This window comes from Ascaphus truei, chromosome 4 (assembly GCF_040206685.1).
Source record: "Ascaphus truei isolate aAscTru1 chromosome 4, aAscTru1.hap1, whole genome shotgun sequence".
Lineage (NCBI taxonomy): Eukaryota > Metazoa > Chordata > Amphibia > Anura > Ascaphidae > Ascaphus > Ascaphus truei.
The window spans coordinates 369,387,324-369,410,500 of NC_134486.1; positions in this window are offsets into that span (position 1 = coordinate 369,387,324).

Sequence of the window (23,177 nt, forward strand, 5' to 3'; positions counted from 1 at the left end):
GAAGGGGGGTCTCATAAGGCTGTGGGGGGCTATGGCTCCTGGGTGGAGCGGTGAGGGAGGGAATCCCTGCAGCCAAGGTCTCTCTCACCTTCCTGGCTGTGGCTGGAGCCAGCTGGCTTTTCTCTCTTCCTGCAGCTGAGGGGGGGAAGCTTCCTCTCCATGCTTAGGCTGGCTTCTCTCCCTGCACAGCTGAGGAGCTGGCACCGGAGTGAGGTTGAGGGGGGCAAGGGGGAATCCACACACAAACTCACAATGCCCCTGTAGGCCAGCCACGGTGCATCAGGGCGCCGCGGCGCACAGATTGGGAATCACTGAGCTAGAGAGATTATTTTTTTTGAAGAGCAGTGGAAATCTACTGGCCACGAGCCAATTTCCACTCGCCAGGGACGAGTGGGCGACCGGGTTTGTGGAACACTGCATATAACAATTCCCCCAAGCCCCCTAATACATTTACAAATATCTCCAAGCCCCCCAATACATATAAAAATACAGACTTACCTTGGCTCAAGCCGAGCCTGGTGTCTTCGGGGGTCTGCTGGCTGGGGGGGGGGGTGCGCTGCAAATTTCCCCCGACAGCTTTCACTGTTGGTGCACGCTGGGGCTCTGACGTCAGTACGCGGCACGCTGGAAGCTGGGCCAAGCTTACTTCCAGCACGCTGACGTCAGAGCCCTGTTGCGTGCCGGCAGTGGAAGCTCAGCGGCATGGGACAGAGAGAGGAAAGGTCCTCTAGGCAGCTGAGAGCCGGGGCCCGGCCACGACTAGCAGTACGGCCTGTCCAGGCCTGGCCAGAGGTCGGTGGGAATTTGCAGCGCCTTGCAGCCGAGCCCCCTCCCCAGCCAGTGGGCCTGGGACACCAGCCCCGGCTGTCCCCCCGTGTCAGCAGCCCTGCATGGTGCACCACCACATGTGCGATGCAGAGTGGAGATAAAGCTGACTACATCTGTAAGTAGTAAAATACTGTATTTTGGAAAATGTAAATGAATGAGATGTTACTTGGTAAAGGTTTTTTTGCAAATACCACAATTAAATACTATTTATTTGTAGTGTTAAGAGATTATTTTCTTTCATTTTCCATTAAAAAAATATTTTAATTTCTTCATGAATAACTTGTGTGATAATTCTTCTAAGATTAGAGAGGATGTCACACCGGAAAGATTAAAACAACTGGAAAGCTGAAGAAAAACATGTAAAATAAAGCAAAAATAGATGCGAGAAATGGATTGAAAGGTAATATAAAGAAGATAACATAGCTACACTAATTATGGGTCAATACTGTAGGATTTCAACCCATAAATTACTTTGTATTCAGAAATGTCTTAAGCGATTGTGCTTCTCTATTTAAGCCCACATTAAAAAGTTCCCTTAGGTGATTCTGTTTTTTAGCATTCAGTCTTTTGTAGTGTCATTTTGACTGTGATATATTGATTTTAAACCACACTGGATACTATTGATTGTTGTTTTGGAATGCTGCACAAGAATTACTGTGTTAGATTTCTTCCAGTGTAGAGCATCTGAAGAAAGACTGTGAGCCTTAATAATATGCTCATGTCGCTTAATTTAGTTTCTTTCTGCTATTTTTAAACAAGCAACTTCAGGAAAAAAACAGTTACTGTTTATATACAGTAGGATTAGGTATAGGTATTTAGATGATATATTTATAGATGTACAGTACAACGAACTGTACTTCAAGGGAATAATCACTCTTTTCAATAAAATATATAAGTGAATATTATTTTAAAAAAAGGGAAATGGAGGAAAGACCAATTTAAATATAGTATGTAAGCAAAATCATTAAAAACACATAGAGTCCATAAAGACTTGTTGTACATGTAAAGGAATGCTAGTTTAAAAAATGTTTCTGCATGTCAATAATTGTATTACGTGTACACTACACAACCTAGACCAGGGGAGCGCAATCTTTTTCCCCTGCGCCCCCCTGCCAGCTGTTCTCCTCCTCTCATTCTCCTCCTTACTTTGGTTCCAGGCATCTTGGCCTCATGACGTCACATTGCCATAGCAACGTGACGTCACATGACCCCGCGGCGTCATTTGATGCCGTGTTTCCATGATGACGCGTCTCCAGATGCCGGCTGAACCACGGTAAGTAAGGTTTACAGAGGCCTTCGCCGCTTCCCCGGCACTTAATTTAAGTGCCATTGGGAAGCGCGCGGGGACTCTGCAAACTCTGCACCCCCCAGTTTACGCAGCCCTGACCTAGGCTATCTGCTTAGACTCCACAACTTTTATAATGAACGTAGCACAAAGTCATAATTTTTTCTTATAACGAAAAATGTATAGTAGAAATAAATACAATTTTACTAATGCACAGGTATAGCTTCAATAGCAATATGTTATTTATTTCAATGTGCTCTTTCTTTTGGAGAAAGAAAATATAGATTATTCCTCCAACATACAGATGTAGCAAGACATATTATCCTTGTGGCCGCAGAGAAAAATGCAGAAACCCGCGGCCACAAGGACAGCAAGCTTTGCGGCTCGGAAGAATTAACACTATGCGGTCCATGCCTTTGAATGGGGCCCTCGCAATGTGAATCCTTTGCTTGAATGGGAGAGAAATGGTTACTCGCCTTCCAGAAGTACCGTGTGATTTCTTCTATTTTTTGGTGAGATGTGAGTTCATCTTTAAAGGGAAGGAATCAAATGGTACATCAACCAATCAGTTTGCTCCATTTTTGCATTAGATGTCCTTTTCCGGCAAAAATGAAGGAATCACATGTGACTGGTCAAATGTGATGTCACAACCCTTATATAAGGCCTGTTAGTTCTCCAGAAGAAAGGGAAGAGTCAACACCTGGAAAAAGAAAAGCAGAAAAGAAAGTAGAAAAGAAGAGCAAGAAGACATAAAGTATTTAAAGCAAGAAAGAAGATTTACTCACTGCAGACTGTACTTCAACTAATGGAGAATCCATTGCTTCCGGATTGGATTTATTATTCCTGCTTGATATTTTTTTTGTTTACTTTTGTACCATCAGGCAGCAATTCATTTCTTATTTTTGGGGGATTTTATTGGCCATCGGGTTAAGATTGTTTTTTTTTTATTTATTTATTTTTTATTGGTTGAGCATCAGCCCTTTATTGGAATTATCTGCTGGTGCCCATGAGGATGAGGACAATCTTCATCCTGGAAGGGGCAAGTAATACCTTTATTTATTTATTTATTTATTTAGTGTGTTCACCGATTGAACATGTGGCTAACTAGGCCCCTGTTGATGGCTTAGGTAGAGACTGTGACAATCAATCGACTAAAAGGCTAGAGTTTGATTATGTTCTTATTTTATTATAATATATATTTTGTTAAATTTCTGGCAATGCTGTACTACCCACTGAGATGGCCAAGGGGGCAGTTACTGTAGTATTATGTAATGGATGACCCATCGCCTTGCATAACTACATAGATTGGGTTAGGTGTTCTAATCAGGAGGGGATTGACACTGCCTATCAATAGTTATGACCATCTTTTTTTGTCTCCCCACCACATTGATGCACTGCATTTGGATTACTTTTACTGCCCTTCTTCTCTTGACCAGAGGTGTTATACCCACAGTGTTGAACTTTGATCGTTAACAATTCAAACATTTAAATGAATATAAAATACAGTGGCGGCCGATCTGAGTCTAAGACGGCTAGATCCGCGGCTCTCAGATTATCCCGGTTAGGTGCGGTTTTCTGTTTGTTTCGCCCAGAGTGAACTGCGTTATTTTAGCGCTCATGATTTTAGCATTTTATTCTCACCGTCTGCAATACTGCAATGCCGTGTAAAAACTCAGGGGGGCGTTTGCGAGCTGTTGTCTTGGAAGTCTAATACCTTCGCGGTTCAACCTACGTCAGTACACAGTCTGTGTGTGCGCGCGCAGTAATTGTAAATTTGCATATTTAAAGTATACATGCATTTGCAGTGCTGTGCTGCTGTACAGTATAGTATGTCTCATTTGAAAATTGTTGAAACGCATAGGCGTGTACAGTACTGTAACAGTGTCACATTTCAGCATATACAGCGCTCTCCCCTCGCTCAGGATAATTAACTGCACTGCAGGATATTTCAACTTCTTATCTTCTCTAAAATGCAGTACATCTCTCCCACACAATTCCTTTGAACGTGTGTCTGGTTTCAATCACATTCCTGCTTGACAGCAGGTGATTACTATGCATGCGCCTGTTACTTCGCCCACCACTGCTTGCTTGAGTGAGTGACCAAAAACAATGGGGGAAAAAATTATTGTAAATTTTTTTTTCTCCACAAGCCTGCAAAAACCATCTTACTGTATTACGATATTCAATCTGTGCTGTAGCTTTTGACTGCGACCCTGTGTGTTTGACTACACATGGTTGATTTGTGTGCTTTTTACGTACTGTATTTGGGGGTGTATTGTTATGATGAACTGCCTTTTGAAATTAAAGTATGTCTTTAGCTTTGAACTTCATGCAGCTGTACCCTGTAGCCCCCTCCCACACGAACGCTAGCTCAAGGATTTGAAATTCCACGGAGTCGTTAATTTTCTGAATCTTGCCATTGTGTTCTTAAGCCGTCCATAGCCGAGCTACAAAGCCTCACTGCGCCTGCGTGTAATCCTTTTTGAGATGGGAGCTACTGTAGCTGTTTACTGCGCATGAGTCACCCAACCCCCCCTCAACACAGAGTCGTTAATTTTCTGAATCTTGCCATTGTGTTCTTAAGCCGTCCATAGCCGAGCTACAAAGCCTCACTGTGCCTGCGAGTAATCCTTTTTGAGATGGGAGCTACTGTAGCTATTTACTGCGCATGAGTCACCCTCCTTCTACACAGAGTCGTTAATTTTCTGAATCTTGCCATTGTGTTCTTAAGCCATCCATAGCTGAGCTACGAAGCCTCACTGCGCCTCCGTATAATTCTCTTTGAGATGGGAATTTTGAGGCTTTGTTTACGGCAAAGCTTTGGAAAATCCCTTCTCGAATTTGATTTGCGTAGAGCATCACCACTCTAGGTGCCTGTGTGTAATCCTCTTTCGGATGGGAGCTAGTTGATTCCAGCTCATGCACCTGTAACTTTACCCACCACTGCTTGCTTGAGCGCCCCAATGAAATGTTTTTTAAATTATGATTTTTTAACTGTTATTTTATCCACAAGCCTGCAAAAACAATCTTGATATTACGATATTCAATCTGTGCGTTTGCCTGCACATGGTTGATTTGTGTGCTTTTTATGTACTGTATTTGGGGGTGTAGGGATCACATTACAGTATTATGATGAACTGCCTTTTGAAATTACTGTACTGTACTCTACTCTATGTAATTTCTTTGAACTGCTGCACAACTAATCCTTCATCCCTCCCCCACGCACACACAAGCTCTTATCGACAGACACCTCACAGAGTCATTAATTTTCTGAAGTTAGTCATTGTTTTTAATCCGTCCCTAGCCGAGCGTCAATCGCCTCACTGCACCTGCGTGTACTCTAATCCTCTTTGAGATGGGAGCTTGCTGCTTACTGCGCATGAGTCACCCAACCCCCCTCCACAGAGTCGGTCATTTTCTGAATATTGCCATTGTGTTCTTAATCCATCCATGGCCGAGCTACAAAGCCTCACTGCGCCTGCGTCGAATCCTCTTTGAGATGGGAGCTAGCTGATTACTGCACATGACTCACCCCCCCCCCCCCCCAACTCTTTGCGGTTTTGTTTACGGTAACGCTTTGGAAAATCCCTTCTCGATTTTGAAATGTAAATCTGATTTGCTCAGCATTGTGAGAATTGAGAGTTAAAAAAACCATTAACTGACTCGTTGTTTTGTCATTCATTCTTTTTCATTGGAGTACTGTAGGGGTGGGGAGGGGGGGGGGTGTTGTCAATGATTATGATTAGCAGGAATGTAAATAAATATTTATTTTATTTTATCAGGAACCAAAAAATACAAATATAAAAATAATCATGAATAATACATAATGCAGTCTTTATTAAGTTCTTCTGGCAGATTGAAATTGGATAAACATTTAGAAAACATTTGCAAAACATAGATAAACATAAATAATGCACATTTATAAGAATACTATTTAATAATATATACTGTAATGTATAATATATATATATATACAGTATATATAGTAATATTATTTTTTCCGTCTTTATCTTGTTCCTTATTCTGTGTACAGTACAGTAGTTCATTGAGAGAGGAGAGGTTTTGTGTACATCATTACTGCTGTTTATATACTGTACATTTTACTGTACAAACAGATTAGACTGGACACAACACCCCACCTTCCCCCAGGCCACCCTTTTTTCCTGAAACGACAAGAAAACAAAAAATTAGTGCAGTTATGTGCGTACTGTATTATGGCATTGTGTGATGTGTGGTACTACTGTAGATGGCTGGTGCTGCTTTCTCTGGAAAGAAAAAAATTGAGCAGTTAGTAGGCAGTTACTGTACTACTGTCATACTAGTCTACTGTATACTGGAACTACTGTATACTCTGACTACTGAAGGTGGGGTAGAAATAGAACCCAAATACAGCACTCAGGTTCACGCTCTGTGTGTTAAGTGAATGATTTAAAACATAACTTTATTAACTGTACCAAATATATAAAATAATGGGTGTTAAAAACTGACGACCTGAAGGAATAGTGACCTTCAATACTAGAACCATATAGGTTTAGGGTCTGGAGTGTAGGTGTGTTCTGTGAAATACAGGTGACACACTAAACGTAAATCCTAATGAGGATCAAACCAATCTATACTCACTGGCTCTAAGGTAAGTACTAATGGCCGCAATCGCCTAAGGCAAACCTAGTAAGGCTAGATAGTAAATTGTGTGCTCAGAGAGTAACGGATATCTGGTAAGTTGCTAGTAGTAAATCACAGTGCTTATAAGGTAGATAAGGAATTATAGCTCCAGTCAATAATTGTAGTATCCTTATAAGGTAGGTGCGGTGCTTGATCAGGTTGACCTAAAGTAACCTGCTTAGGTATAGAGTAGTAATGAGGGTATGACCTCAGATAACCTCAGTAGTGTTGTGAACAGGTTAATAGCACTGTGTGCAGGCTAATACAGGAGAAAGCACACTGACACCTTAGCTGTGAATAGCAACCAGTAAAAACAGTGAGTGTATCAAAGTACATGAACTGGTACACAATATATATAGACCAGAGGCGATAAGGGGCAGTAGCAAGCTCTCAGCTACTTCATATTATGATTGACAGTAAATATAATGACCCTGAGGACAGGTATACTCCTGTACAGTGACCGATACCTCCTTCAACCAGGGATCAGTAAGGTCAAAACTGCATATATGAACAGGCTGGGTGCTAATATGAAGTAGCTGAGAGCTTGCTACTGCCCATTATCGCCTCTGGTCTATATATATTGGGTACCAGTTCATGTACTTTGATACACTCACTGTTTTTACTGGTTGCTATTCACAGCTAAGGTGTCAGTGTGCTTTCTCCTGTATTAGCCTGCACACAGTGCTATTAACCTGTTCACAACACTACTGAGGTTATCAGAGGTTATACCCTCATTACTACTTTATACCTAAGCAGGTTACTTTAGGTCAACCTGATCAAGCACCGCACCTACCTTATAAGGATACTACAATTATTGACTGGAGCTATAATTCCTTATCTACCTTATAAGCACTGTGATTTACTACTAGCAACTTACCAGATATCCGTTACTCTCTGAGCACACAATTTACTATCTAGCCTTACTAGGTTTGCCTTAGGCGATTGCGGCCATTTGTACTTACCTTAGAGCCAGTGAGTATAGATTGGTTTGATCCTCATTAGGATTTACGTTTAGTGTGTCACCTGTATTTCACATAAAACACCTACACTCTAGACCCTAAACCTATATGGTTCTAGTATTGAAGGTCACTATTCCTTCAGGTCGTCAGTTTTTAACACCCATTATTTTATATATTTGGTACAGCTAATAAAGTTATGTTTTAAATCATTCACTTAACACACAGAGCGTGAACCTGAGTGCTGTATTTGGGTTCTATTTCTACCCCACCATTCACCAACCACTTGTTTGAGGCAGTAGCAGGGGCTCCCCTATTGCTTTACTCTGACTACTGTTAAATACTATGTACTGTAACCTGATGGCTGGTGCTGCTCTCTCTGTAAAGAGAGAACTGTACCTACAGTACTGTATACTCTGACTATTAGGAATGAAAAAATCTGTGCCATACTTACCTGTAAGATACTGTACTTACAATACTACAGTACAGTACTACTTTCCTGATGCTTGCCCATTACGCGCGATCACAATGGGCAACACAGTTGCAATATGGTCTATATATTTATTGCAGCGTTCCACGGTGAGTACATCGTTCCAAAAACTCATTATGCCCTTCAACAACTCGTCCTTTTTGGATGGTTTCACCACTTTCCGGATATGGTCCTTCAGCTGATGCCAGACCATTTCGATCGGATTGAAGTCTGGCGATCTGTCATTGGAAAAAAAGGACAATTAGTTTAAGAAATACAATACACAGTAAAAACAGTGGGGAAAAAATGAGACACGGTTACCGCACTTACTCCACAGGCATCTTCACCCAGTTGATACCGCGCTCAAGGATATGCGCTGTTGACGCGGTGTGCTTCGGATCGTTGTCCTGATAGAAACGGTGACCATCCGGGAACTCGCGTGTGATGTTGTCTTGGAAGAAAGCTTTATTCATGATTCCTATAGCAAGAAAAGAAAAGTTTTCAAAAAACTGCACAATAGTACAGTACAGTGCATACAGTAAGGCTACACTAGTAAAGTACACTGCATAAGGCTACATTATATTTGATATATTTTAACTTCAAAGATGACAATGCATCCTGGTCCACGCCTAGAGATGGCACCCCACACATGCAGCTTCACTGGGTGTTTTGGCCGCGGCTTCAAAGATATGTGGCTTTTTTGTGGAATGCAAAGGTTGCAAATCTCTCCAGCGACACAGTAGACTCATCAGTGAAGATGCAATCCTGGAAAGTTTCTCCACTGTCGATCCATTCCTGGGCCTGGACCACTCTTTTTATTTTGTTTACGTCCCGTATCATGGGGTACGCTCTGTAATGACAAGGAATAAATAATTTTTGCGGTACAGTACAGTTTCCTAAACAACACTTTTACCTCTAGTACTGTCCAGTACTAACCTCACACGTCCATATTTCCATCCAATGCTGCGTCTCATCTTCTTTATGCTGGTCTCGGATACAGTGAGATTGTGATTTTCTTGCAGAGTGTTTTTGACCCTTAATGCACTCTTCTCATCATTCTCCTCACTTATTTTGTCCACCAGAAGAGTTGTCTCCCTACAGTACAATGTAAAGAAAAACAATCCGGTAAGTAAAAATATTAGAGACAGTAGATCAACAGGATACAATATTTGTTCTATTAATATGCATCAATGTACAAAATATATATACTGTTGTAATATACATATAAATATACAAAATATATATATACTGTTGTAATATAAATATAAAGAGAAAAAATATATATACTGTTGTAATATAAATATAAATATACAAATATATATATACTGTTGTAATATACATATAAATATACAAAATATATATACTGTTGTAATATAAATATAAATATACAAAATATATATATACTGTTGTAATATAAATATACAATATATATATACTGTTGTAATATAAATATACAAAATATATATACTGTTGTAATATAAATATAAATATACAAAATATATATATACTGTTGTAATATAAATATAAATAGAAAATATATATATACTGTTGTAATATAAATATAAATATACAAATATATATATATACTGTTGTAATATACATATAAATATACAAAATATATATGCTGTTGTAATATAAATATAAATATACAAAATATATATATACTGTTGTAATATAAATATACAAAATATATATACTGTTGTAATATAAATATACAAAATATATATACTGTTGTAATATAAATATACAAAATATATATACTGTTGTAATATAAATATAAAAAATATACAGTATATACTGTTGTAATATAAATATAAAATATATATATACTGTTGTAATATAAATCTAGAGAAATAACAAAGATATTAGATACAGTACTGTAGGTCTACTGTACATTTTTTGATATCATTTTTTTTAAAGTTGTACAGTATAAATATACTTACGCGTTAGTTACCCTTGGTGCCCTTTTGCGTTCTCTGTTTTTTCCGTGTGCATGATAGCTCACGGTGGTTGCTGGCACAACAAAGCCAGAAGTAGCTAACCAGCATTGGATAGCAGCAATTCGGTGTCCGCTCGTGTACATCTCCTTAATTCGCATGCTGAGATCCTTGGAAATCTTTTTAACAGGCATTTCTGCGAGTAGAAAGAAATACAAACACAAGAATGTATATTCGATGTTTAGTCGATGTGTATTCAATGTGCAGTGAATCCACAAAATGGATGGTGTATTTATACGGTAATGACCCACATTAGAGTACGCCCACTTTCAACACCTGTACCCCGCTGCCATGCATAAAAGGTTACACACTTTGCATAGCCCACCACTCGATGATCTTTATCTGAACTTGCCCTTGTCCAGATACTGCATTATGCCATCTGCTTCCATGGATCAACCCCGATTCTACGGACGCAGGAACCCACTCGCCTCTGCCGTGCCTGTCATGCAGAAAAAGCGAAAGGCGGTTGCCGTTTCCACGCCAAGGAAAAAGCAAGAGGCTAAGGCCAATAAAGAAAACCTTTTGCTGACCCCAAAGGCTAAGGGTTTTCATAGACATCAGCCTTATTATGTCAAGAAGAAATACGGTGATGTACTCTCGACGCAAAACGATTGGCAGCCAACCCATCGAACCCACAGACCACTTCCTTACATACGCTTCGACGACTCTGCCGCCGCTGTCCCGGAAATCTTCAGCCCGTCTTCTCCACCCCTCGTCCTCGACGCTGCCGCCGCCCTCCCAGAAACCCACAGACCATCTTCTCCAGTTCTATCCTACGACACTGCCGCTAGTGCCTCTGAAATCCACGGGTCACTTTCTCCTTTGCTCTTAGACAACTCTGCTTCTCGCCCGGAAATCCAAAGATCACTTTTCTCCATCCCTCTTCGACGATGCTGCCGCTTCTCTTCTACCGGATATCCACAGGTCACTTCCTCCACCCTTCTTCGACGACGCTGCCGCTATTCTCCATGGAACCCCCATCTCATCCTCCGTTGCGCCCATCCACCCAGATGTCCACATGCCATGCACAAGAAGCAGCTCGTTAGACCGGATGCTGAATGGGATAAGTGTGGATTTTCCGGGAACTCTATTGTGCTGGCAAAGATAGATCTGCTTCTGGAGACCATGCTAAATGTGGAGCAACGGATGCTACATATGGATCAACGGATGCTAGATATGGATCAACGGATGCAACATATGGATCAACGGATGGATCAACGGATGGAGAAGACAGAGGCTGACATAGCGGGTATACATCATTTGCTCGGTGTTCATGGCCCTGTTTCCCCGACGCCGGAGCAGGAGGGTGACATGGATGTGATGAATGGGAGCATCAACTCCCTTCCATCACCAAGTGCACCTCCTCCACCAGAAGATGTAGTGTACATGTATGCCGATGAGGAGGACATGACAACCCCGTCAAGACCACGCCATGAGACAACACTGCGACCAAGACCAGAGGAAAGCTTCCTCCCAGACAACCTACCATTGCCGTCACCTCAAGCACACCCGCTCCCAGAAGACCTACATTCACTTGCATCGATACGGTGCCCGACATCACCCTGTGCCATCTGCCACCGGCGCTCAGGGAGAAGTATAGGGTGATGAGTGCTGGTGCACCCAACAAGTATGCCTTGTTACTTTTTAAGCACCATGTGCCTTACTCTTTGTACTGCGACTGGGCCTTCAGAGTGAACTACGAAGGAAATCGCGTAAAAAAAGGCGCTTCCTGCCAATTTAAGAAAGACCATTCTGGAGGAATTGCGGCGCTTTTATACAATTACAGATCCTGTAATGAATGGCGTTCGGGACTGCATTAAGGGCGTTTTGCGCCATGCATGGAATCGGCCATGGACGGACAATCTGGTGGACTTTCTGGTTTAATCACGGATAGTGTAAGACCATACTGTTGTGCTGTACTGTACTGTACATGTTTTGACCTGCTGAACTTAAATAAAGGAGATGTTGTTGTGTGTTTTTTAACTTGTATTTATACAGAAATGTTTTAACTTGCTGTACACACACACAGGACATGCACAATTCCAGTCCCGGAGGGCCGCAAACAGACCCGGTTTTTGAGGTCCTGAAAACCGGGCCTGTTTGCTGCCCTCGAGGACTGTAGTGGTGCAGGCCTGACTGACTGTTTTGCACACCATCCCACTGTACTGTATATGTTTCTTTAATAAAGGAGATGTTGCGTTTTGTATACTGTATTTTATGAATAAAGATTTTTTTTAATCACAGGTAAGACCATACTGTTGTACGGTACTGTACAGTACATGTTTTGACCTGCTGTACTTAAATAAAGGAGATGTTGTGTGTTTTACAGTAACTGGTATTAATAAAAAAATGTTTGTAAGTTTTAACTTGCATTTATACATTGGCTGCTTTGCTACTGTAACAAAATACAGTGTTTCTAGAATGTACACTACTGTCCAGGCATACTGTACTGTATACTGTAGGCATGCTCAGTACAAGAGTATTAAAAAAAATAGAAGACACATACTGTATGTACAGTATTGTAATACATGTAGAATAAATGCATCGTTTTTATTTTTTGGATTTATTACACAGTATACTGTATATAAAAAAGTATTGTATACTGTACGGCCGGAAAACATCAGCATATTGTTTCAGGTACAGTATTCTATCCTAATCAATAACAACGGCCACTAAACTGTAGAATCCGGTACGTGGGTTTTTAAATCCGATTCAGCAATGTGCAGGCATTGTTACACAAAGCGATATTATCCATCGAAATCCCTCCATTAGCTGTTTTCCTTTCTGTGGAAAAACAAAAAGAAAAGTTTTACTGTAATGGTCTAAAAAAGTTCCCAGCCAGTCCCACCAATAATTTTCTCGGGGGGCGTCTCCTGTTCACATGCGCATGTGCCTACCGTGTAATGACACGCATACTGTATGCGTTTCAAGAAGGTTCCAATGCGCATGCCCCTAGCGTTACACCAATTGTTCACTATCTGCAGCACAGTACTGGAGAAGCCGCTCAGCCAATAATATTGCTTACAGGAGAATCGCTTGACTTCTGAATCGCACCGATAGTGATACTGTATTGTCAAAATAAAAAAAACACAGAAAATAATACGGCAACAATACTCACCATAGAATTTCCCATCAGTTAGCGCCGGCGCTGGGCCACTGCCAGTCCAGTGTTCTTGATCATCCATGTCGATAGTTTGTAGCGGGACTAGTTCATCTGTAGTCAGCTGATGAGGCTGGAAATTGCTTAGGTACATGCAAGCTTGATCGAAACTGCACCTGAAATCCGGCTCAGGCTCTCTGGATAGGCAGCAAGGGTTGTCACTGACGGTGTGATCGTTATTGGAAGCCGGTGCTGGTGCATTGCTTGGCAGTGACTGTCGTTTCTTAGTTGGTTTTAACACGACCTTTCGCCTTTTGCCGTCTGCACGATCATAGATACAGGAAAAAGCTGGTGATACACACCAATACCCTCCAACAAATTGGGGCTCAATACGATAAAAACAGGGATCGCTACATAACCTTTTCCTTATTGCACGCTTCCACGTATGAGGAGCCGGTTAAAATTTGTAAAAGTCATAGTTTTCGATAAAATACTGATAAATTTGAACAACTGTTGCCATCTTATCATCTGTTACATTAATCGCGGCCCATATCAAATACGCGTAACTTCTGGCGGGTTTTTGGAAAACAGGCTGCACTTGATAACTCATGGCGACGGCTCTCTGGAGAATACTGTAACAGAAACTGGTCTTTGTCTTTATTTAATATGAAAAGCCTAAATTGATACATTTTTGCAACCTCTTCCTTCAGTCTCAAGGCCAATTTACAATAGCACACTGTGGTAACTTTTTTACACAAAACACCTGCAAGTCGACACATTACTGAAGCACATACGCATTACAATTCATGAATATTTGCCATCTGGCGGACACGCAAAGAATTGCAACCTATTAAATCCGAACCATTCTCAATAAACGCATCAACCGCGCGTCAACCGCGCATGACCCGCGCATGACCCGTGGGGCAGAACGCAAAATAAATGCGGCACGCTCCCGGTGAAGTGCGTCGCATTCCAGGAAAAAGCCAGGGAAAAACCGGCAATGTGTTAGAATAAAATGAGCCGCAGCAGTACATGATTTTGTGCTGTGCTACAGTATAACTTTATTCCTCCATGTTTCATATCCCCACATATGCACTAGGTTCACCGGATGGGACTCCATCTGCAACACTTCACTATTGGGGATTCGTTGCTACTGGAAGCTCAGAGTGGATGTTCAGTGTCCTCAGGAGGTGACGATGGGTTGCCATGGTGATGAGGACGCCAAGCCGCAACTAAGGAAGTTCCCACGCATGTGCTATGAATCCGTGGCCACGTTGAAGGCTGAGAACCAATCAGGATAACTTCCTGGTTCTCAGCAATCACAGGACACACGACGGGCTGACGCAACGGAGTGACGTCATAACCAGAAAGTATTTCAGAGTGCATCGAGGACACCACCAAGCAGCACCCCTACAATGCCCGATCGTGAGACAGAGCAACGCCCCAGACTGACTTCCCACAGCTTGGATACCTTTCCTTCCAGTGCTGCATACTTCATCTGGTCTGTAGAGAACTTTACATAAAGAGAAAGAATCCCTGAGAACAAGCACTCTTCCTCCAATAGAGTAACATAATAAATTGTTTAATGTGAAAAGAGAAAACAAAATGAAATTAAAACCTAATAGATGCAAAAAGGTACTGCTAACTGTGATGTACCTAGTGTAAATGGTACACAAACGTGAATGCCTAATCTCAATGTGATGTAATACACACTGGTATCTATTCAGTAGAGGCAAACATAGGTAGCTCCCATGAGTTCAAGTCTCTCACCCTGCAGAGTACTCACCTCTAAGAGGGGATATAGTAATCCCAGAGTAAACACTATAATAGCGTGATTGTATACTTAGATCAAACTCTGGTCCCCAAACTAGTAAATAACAAATTGGTGGATATAATTACCAATAGTCATACTTATTGGACCACCTGCTGCTAAATTGCCATAGCACAGGGTCACTGTGGGTATAGGTACAGTATGTAAACATATCTCCAGATTGGGAGGGTAACTGCAGAATGACCACAAAGCAAAAACTGTATGGTGGACAGAGCATAAACGAAGGAGACAGGTAATTAATACTGCCTTCACACAAAGATCAATATTGCAGCTATATGTTATACATGTAGCTGTAAATAAATGCAGACATGCTCAGGCTATAAACCAGCACCGTCCCAAGCTATGTCTCCACAGAATAAAATCCGTAAATCCTAAAACTCATTAATACCATACATACAGAAAACGCTAGCTAGTAGGTGCCTCCTGGGGCACACAACTTGAGTGCAGTGGTAGCGCTGTAAAGCAGTTGTTGGCTTAGAACTCAAATGGGTGACTCAGTTCCCACAGCCTAACGCTGTGGTCGCATCTATGACATCAAGGATTCGCGCCATCAATACCCGACGCGCGTTTCGTCCCCATGGTGACTTTGTCTGGGGTGCCCTCAGACCTTTCTCCTGTGATTGGCCCGCTGGACTTATTATACTATTCTCTCACACTGCTTCAGTGCCGAGCATAGTCCTTTCTCATAGGATGTAACTGTGTTTGCCACAAGCTCCCTGTTTGGCCGTCCTGTTCATGTATTATAGTTTCTGGATCCGGTTCCTAGTTCCTGTTCCCTGTTCATGGTTCCTGTGACCTGCTACCTTTTCCCATTGCAGAGGCCATGTCCTGGTTCCTGTGCTGAAGCGCTGGATCCTAAGCACAATCCTTCAGCTTTCTGTTCCCCGAGGCCTGCTGCCTTCTCTCCCTGCAGAGGTCTGGTTCCTGGGGCCTGCTGATTTTCTCCATTGCAGAGGCCGTGTCCTGGTTCCTGTGCTGAAGCGCTGGATCCCCAGTGCAAACCTTCAGCTTCCTGATTCCTGAGGTCTGCTGCATTCCTGCCTTGCAGAAGCCTTCATTATGGGCCACTCCCGCTTCTCGCGCAGAGGCCATTCCCGCAGTGCTGCTGCAACACGGAAGCGCTGCGTACCTGATTCCTTGTTTCCGAACTCCAGCCTGGATATCGACTACTGTACAGTCTCCAACCCTGACCCTGGAGTGTCAATGGATTACTCTACCGTCTCCAACCCTGACCCTGCTACGATTGACTACGGATTGCGCAATCCTGAACCGGCATTGTGGTCTAAGGTCGGTGTATTCACATCCCCACTTCAGCTGCGGTCCGGTCCTGGTTTGTGGCGAGCACGCCCGTTACAGGCTTCCACTCACATTGGGTGAGTCCGGTTGGTGTTCAATTGCAATATATTGATCCGCACGGCTATCACTCCATCGATGGAATATTCCCCCTTGCTAAGGCCCCACAACTTAATCTTTTTGGCCGACTGTAGAGGCAGATGGCTGAGGTGTTGGTTGTAAAATGCCCAATAGATAATAGTCACCTAGGAACCCGTGTCCATCAAAGCTGAGACATAGGCGCCTTCCACAACAACTCTATTAGGGCGATATGTCCTACCCTGCTGTAGGCATCTTGTGGGAGGGGCTCTTCCGCGGGGGTCTCTGACTCTCCTTCATCCTCCTCAGGTAGGGCCGGGAAGGAAGAGAGTGATTGTGATTGTTGTACTTGTACGGTGAAGGACTGGGCTTTCAGAGGTTTTCGGGGATGCGGGCAGCTCTTAGCAACATGACCCTTTTTGCCACATTTGAAGCAGTGGAAACCCGTGCGGGAATCCGGACTGCCAGGTGATCTTGGAGGGGACCCAGGCACCTCAGGGGTGGATGTGTCCTTTCCGCTCTGGTTCTCCTTTGCTTTGGGTATTGGTGCTTCCTTGGTATCTTCCTTGCGGGAGTCTTTACCCTTCGGGGAAGTCAAGTGTATGCTTCATGCCCCTTTACCAATCCCAAGATGCCCTGGAAAGTAGGTGGAGGTCCTTGGAGTAGCGAGCACCTGACCATAATCACGATGTGATGAGTGGGGATGGCCCCTCTGACAAATTGCTTGCTTCGGAATTCGTCCACCGCTGAGGTGAGGATGAGATCCTGCGTTCACATCTTCCACAACACCAGTTGAATTTGTTGTAGGAAGTCGGACATGTCTTCCTTATCTTTTTGTCTAAGGCCGTAATACTTGAACCACAGCTCACTTTCTTCTTCAGCCTTGCCGTAGATCTTTACTAATAAATTCATCATCTGATGAGAGGAAAGATCAGGGTCCATATCGCGCTGTCACTGATCACAGTGGAGGCCGGAGGTCTAAGGCTCTCCATTATCCGCTGACATCTTACAGCTTTGGAGCAGGGCCATTCGTCAATGACCTTGAGGGTGTGTTCCCTCCATGACTCTATTCCCTCTTTGCCCACTGGGATTGGTAGTGTCCTGAAAAGGCCTTCATCTTCCTACAATTCTGCGCTTGTGAGGCCATGGTTAGAGCTTCCACTAATCAGGGCATTGTTGGACCTCCTACTGCATTCCCTGTGTGTTGAACGGGATGGAATCAGGTCTAGGGGTAGAGGTGAGTTTTACACTGGCTCGACCTTCTGTGGGTGAGTAAGGTGGCTGCAGGGCCTCAGTTCGTAGGGGGGCTTCGGTGGAGTCTCAGGACTGAAAATCACTGTGAGCAAGAGTGGATCAGAATAGAGTAGTAAACTCTCCATGAGTAGAGCGTCATACTTCCCTTTGAAGGGGGAAGAACTCAGAATTTCAGCTGGTTAGGGTACTGTGTAGGAGTGTGTAGGGACAGGAATTGCTACTGGCAGTGACAATTTAGGGAAGACAAGAGGACAGCCTGGAAGTAGGGCTGCAGGAAGGTGTAAGTCCCTATGGGTGTCGTCTTCTCGGACCTCATGGCGGGTTGCCAGGATGAGGATGTACCAGCGGAAAGTAGAACCCCACTTCCGACCTATCTGTCTGACATGGGCAAAACCAGGCAGGGGTCTAAGTTGGGTTATGATGGCTTGTGGGGTGATGTCGAATGGCACGTCCCCCACCGCGATTATGTGGCGGGCTGACTCATTGAGTTCTAAGGCCCAGTCGTGGACCTGTTGCTTGGATGGGAGAACATTCTGTAATTTTGGTATAACTGAATAGGGCACCCCAGGTCTAACTCTCAGCAGCGCCTCCAAATGTAGCCCTTGTACCCCCTGGGAACTGAAATTACACGTGCAGCTTTTACCTGAGTGGCTAACCTGTGTGGGAGCCTTGGATACACTTATGCATGGTGCAGCGCCTCCACTGATAAGGGATCCAAGCGTGGTGGGAGTATTCCCTCACCTCAACCAACATACAAGATAAATGCACACAATTGTATATGAGCAGTATTTACTAGGCACATATGTTTTCATATACCATAACACATTCACAGCATATAACTCAGTGCACTACCCCACAATAATACCTCCCAGAGGGAAACCCACCATTTCCCTTCAAGTACTGATGTGCCTGGGCACTTAACTCCTGAGGATCCACAAGCAAGAGTGTATGTGTGAGGGATAGTGCTTCCCTGTGTTGGGGCCCGGTGGTGCACTTATAATACATTCCTGGTCATAGTCCAGACCAGGATAACCAGCAACAATATGCAACTCCACAATGTGGTCCCGCGGCGTGGTACGCTGCTCCTCGCTTGGATGACTCAGCAGTCTGACTTCTCTAGAGAGACCTCCAGCCGGATGATCCCCTGTAAGCAGTCTCTAATATGGAGTCCCTGGAGCACAGCTCCATGGGCACTACCTGCCCCATTCAGGTCCCGGTCTTCATTGACTACTTCCTGTCTCAGTATGCAATACTCTTTCCTCCCTTCAGGAGCAACCTAGCCACCCCATTCGTTGTGGTGAGTCACATGGCAGCCTCTCCCTATGCAGCATGAGAGTTGTAGTCTGTCTGCTGCCTACTTATCATTGGGACCACGTGCGCATAGGGCATTGCACATGTGCGACTAATGGCCGCCACGGGGGTGACCTGCGCATGCGCAAACCAGGAAGGCCCCTATACTAACGCAACAATGCACCTGCGCATGTGAGAACCCTTGCGTGTCTGCGTGCATACAACAATGGCGGCATACAACAATGGAGTGAGCCGCCGGCGAGCCCGTTACCACCTGCAACAGCCCCCACTGCAACAAAGGTAAGAAAGGGAAGCGGTGGAGCGGAGGGTATCTGGCTACACGTATAATGTATACAGTTCATTTAATGTAACCATACATTTGTCATCATAACTCTGTGCCAAGGATATACTTGAAAAAGACAGGTAACTCTCAATGTGTAACTTCCTGGTAAAGCATTTTATAAATAAACTGGCAATCGTTTGCGCTCTTGTTATAAATCTGGAACAATCCTGTGTGTGCCTAACATAAAGGCTGCCTTTCAGTTTCAATCAATCGTTCAGTCAATATAACTCAGCAGTTACAATGTATCCTTATGTAACACCGTTTGCCCCCCCAGCCCCCAATCGCAGATAGGGACCCTGTGTGGAAATACACCTGTGTAACCGTGTGTGGTGCATTACCTGATAGGCTCACAGAAGGCCTGAACCTCCACCGCTGGGAGCCTGGCGTTCCCTGATTCTTCAGACACAGCGCCTCAACCTGTAAGGGTTCCCAACGGGGTGGGATGGTCCTGTTACAGGAACAATAATAATAATGCACGCACACAATATATATGCTAGCAACCGTTTTACTATAAGTAATAACCTTGGTACTCTGTACCAAACAGTAATAGGCATATAACTATACGTATAGAAGTTCCCCACCCCACATATCAACATAGGTGTCCCCAAAGTACCTGGGTGCTGGGCACCAATTCCCTGATGTCCCTTATGTCCAAGCCCACCCATAGTGTTGGAAATGGTGCTATCCCATGGAGTGATAGTACACTATTATAGGTACCTGCCCCGGGCTCTGGCACCCGGGTACCACAGTATAACAGAATCGGATCTGCCTGATCCGACATGCCATCTGCCTACGCGTGGGGTGAATTCCGGCATAGATAATATCACCGTACACCGTACCGTCTATACCTTGGGGCTTGTCCGCTTCCAGTCCGCAGGCCGCAGTCACCGCGTGGCGGAGTCCTCCGTGAAGATAGTCTCTATTTAGAGGGGGTCTGCTCCCAGACCCAGTGATCAGGTGGCGCAGCAGATGAGAAGTTCCTTGGTCTAATCAAACAGTTAAAGGGGTAGATTCCTTTCTTACTGTAAGGCCTGTCCCTAAAGTACCACAAGCTGGGGCAAGGATAATAGTTATCTGGGACTTAGGGGGGTAACTAAGCCTAGTGCCACACACACCCTAACTCACCCAGCTCCCAGCTTCCAGCTTCAACTGACACTCTTCAAACACTGTCTTAGCTGTCATCATCTCACAGCTTCACTGGTTGCCTAGCAACATGTAAACTGCAGCCTCTGAAGCTGCTATACTCCTATCTATATAATTGCAGCCACCCTATTGGCTAAGCTGCAGCATGTGACAATCCCCTGAGGGATACCGGGCTACACACTCCCCCTGGTAAAATCCCAATGGTCTCGCTTGGGACAGCATAACTTATAACTATATACACAAGAGTTATATAATAAAAATGCGGTACAAATATATAACTTAACACCTTGCAATGCTCTACATGGGATTAAACAATTGAGTTAACATTACAATAACAGAATGTATCTTGGCCCGAGACCACTGCTGAGCCTCATAGTGGGGTGCCCCAAAGGAATCGTAGGCTACCCGGTTGGGAGGGTACCTCATTCTTTGACCTGCGAAGCTCTGGCTCTAGTCCTTCTGGAGAGTAATGCGCATAATCCTGAGGCTCAGCCTCTCCCATTGAGGGTATAAATGTCCCTGAAAAGTATCTTTGAGGCATGAAGCATGGGCTTCTTGGGTCCAGGGGAGGACTCATTGGAATCCCCCTATTAGAGGTTGTTTGTTGTGGCCCTTTACACATAGCTCATCCAGGAGGTGACTCAGAGTGTTGAGGTCCCCTTTGAGAGGGGCCCTCCATTCGGGATCTTCCACTTGTTCTGACTCTCCATCAATGGTGTAGTCGGGATTCCTGGATCGCCTTCCTCCAGTTGCAGAATAGGAAGGAGGTGATTACGGTGCCAGCTTTTTATCCTGCCCTCACTGTCTCTTATAAGATAGACTGGGAGACCCGGCATCTGTGATTCGACTTCATAGACTCCGTCATGCCAGCTGTCAGCCAATTTGTGTTTGCCGGGGACTCCTAGATTGCGGAGTAGACCGGCATCGCCAGGACGAATCTCCCGATGATGGACCTTATGATCATAACATCTTTTATTATCAGCGTTCAAACGCGCAGAAGCTTTCTCGCTAACTAGTAAGCGTTTTGTAGACTGTCTTGTAGCCGTTGGACGTATCTGAAGTGCGTCATGTTGGGCACCCCATCGGTAGATACCCTCAGACGTATATCCACCGGAAGTTTCGCTTCTCACCCGAACATCAAGAAAAAGGAGTGAACCCTGTGGACTCTGGCGGGTGCAATTGTAGGCATGCACCAAAGATTCTACATGCTTACTCCATTCGCTCTTCTGAGATCCTTTTAACGTGCCGAGCATGTCCAGGAGGGGCCTGTTGAATCTCTCACCGGTAAGGTGTCTCCCTCTGGGTGGTATGGGGTGGTTCGAGACTTAGTAATTTTCAGTAGTTTGAGCAGCTCCTTAATGAGATTTCTTTCGAAGTCCCGACCTTGGTCTGAATGCAGATGGTTTGGCAGTCCGTAATGGATAAAGTATCGTTCCCATAGTACTTTAGCTACTGAGATGGCTTTCTGGTCCTTGGTGGGGAAGGCCAGAGCGTAGCGAGTATAATGATCCGTGATGACCAACACGTTACCGATGCCTCTGGTATCCGGTTCAATAAACAGAAAATCCATACACACCAAGTCCATGGGACCGAGCTTTTCAGATGAGCCATGGTGGCGGCTCTGGTAGGGAGGGTCTTGCGTTGGATGCATCGGGAGCACCGAAGACAGTGTCGCTCCACTGATTCACGCATCTGAGGCCAGAAGAACCGATCTCGCACCAACCCAAAAGTCTTGTCTACGCCCAGATGACCATGTTCATCGTGTAAGGCTTTCAGGACCAGATATTGTAAGTTTCGGGGTAGGACCAATTGTATCCTCTCTGGATGGTCATGATATTGTACCACCCAGTAGAGTAGACCATTGTCCAGCTGGAATGTGTCAGTTTCTTGCATGAGTATCACCACAAGGTCGCTGGGAGCACACTTCAGCATGTTAAGTTTGTTTTTCTGCACCGCCTGCCAGATAAGGCCCGCTACTGGGTCCTTTACCTGATATTGTATCATATCTTTCCACAAGATAATTTTATCAGGGGTGACGTTCATCCCATCGGGGTCACAGAAGGCAGCAGGTAGAGCCTTGGATTGACATTCCAAGGAATCCACGACACGTATTTCAGAGAAGGCTACTTTATTCCCTTCAATAGCTGCTGTGTTGCACATGGCTCGCATTCCTGGACCAGGAATCTCTTCCCAAATGTCATCATCTGGAGTGGCATCTAGTCCTTGTCTTCTGGATAGGGCATCAGCTCCGATGTTTAGAGGCCCAGGTTTGTACGTTAAGGTGAACATGTAGTTTGAGAGGGCTGCTAGCCATCAATTGCCGGTAGCGTCCAGTTTGGCGGTCAACGTTATGTATGTCAACGGATTATTGTCTGTACGCACTTCAAAGGTGACTCCATACAGGTAGTCATGGAGTTTATCCACAATTGCCCACTTAAGGGCGAGGAATTCCAGCTTATGGACGGGATAGTACTGTTCGCTGAGGGTTAAACTGCGGCTGACATAGGCCACTGGTCAGAGAACGGACGGATATTTCTGGTGGAGTACTGCTCCTAGCCCATTGAGGCTTGCATCCACATGAAGGACCTAGGGTAATTCGGGATCGGCGTAAGCGAGAACGGGTGTTTCTGTTAAAAATTTCTTCAGAT